Here is a 1,029-nt window from a genome sequence, read left to right as displayed (position 1 = left end):
AGGCACCACTGGGAGTTGAACCCAGGATCTCCCGTTTACTAAACAGGTGCTTTAGCCAGCTAAGCCATGGTGCCTACCTCAAGAAGGTGCTTTCAACTGTTCCACTTCATAGAATCATAGAATATCAGGGTTGGAAGGGATCTCAGGAGGTCATCTCGTCCAACCCCCTGCTCAAAACAGGAACAATCCCCAACTAAATCATCCCAGCCAGGGCTTTGTCAAGCCTGACCTTAAAAATTTCTAAGGAAGGAGATTCCACTACCTCCCTTGGAAACCCATTCCAGTGCTTCACCACCTTCCTAGTGAAAAAGCTTTTCCTAATATCCAACCTAGACCTCTCCCACTGCAACTTGAGACCATTACTCCTTGTTCTGTCATCTACTACCACTGAGAACAGTCTAGATCCATCCTCTTTGGAACCCCCTTTCAGGTAGTTGAAAGCAGCTATCAAATCCCCCCTCATTCTTCTCTTCTGCAGGCTAAACAATCCCAGCTCCCTCAGCCTCTCCTCATAACTCATGTGTTCCAGTCCCCTAATCATTTTTGTTGCCCTCTGCTGGACTCTTCCCAATTTTTCCACATCCTTCTTCTAGTGTGGGACCCAAAACTGGACACAGTACTCCAGATGTGGCCTCACCAGTGTCAAATAGAGGGGAACGATCACATCCCTTGATCTGCTGGCAATGCTCCTACTTATACATACCAAAATGCCATTAGCGTTCTTGGCAACAAGGGCACACTGTTGACTCATATCCAGCTTCATGTCCACTGTAATCCCTAGGTCTTTTTCTGCAGAAATGCTGCTGAGCCATTCGGTCTCTAGTCTGTAGCGGTGCCTGGGATTCTTCCATCCTAAGTGCAGGACTCTGCACTTGTCCTTGTTGAACCTCCTCAGATTTCTTTTGGCCCAATCCTCTAATTTGTCTAGGGCCCTCTGTATCCTATCCCTACCCTCCAGCGTATCTACCTCTCCTCCCAGTTTAGTGTCATCTGCAAACTTACTGAGGGTGCAATCCACACCATCCTCCA

General features: G+C 47.8%; 1 non-coding gene across 1 annotated transcript; it reads right to left on the bottom strand.

Annotated features, from left to right (window-relative positions):
• On the bottom strand, window positions 1–74 carry TRNAT-AGU (transfer RNA threonine (anticodon AGU)). The gene has a single exon. It is a non-coding gene; the product is annotated as a tRNA-Thr (tRNA).
• Between the last annotated feature and the right edge of the window lie 955 nt (window positions 75–1,029).

Source organism: Lepidochelys kempii, chromosome 28, assembly GCF_965140285.1.
Source record: "Lepidochelys kempii isolate rLepKem1 chromosome 28, rLepKem1.hap1, whole genome shotgun sequence".
In the NCBI taxonomy this organism is placed as follows: Eukaryota; Metazoa; Chordata; order Testudines; family Cheloniidae; genus Lepidochelys; species Lepidochelys kempii.
The sequence above is the reverse complement of the archived record's forward strand: the minus strand, read 5'-3'. Positions and strand labels throughout refer to the sequence as shown.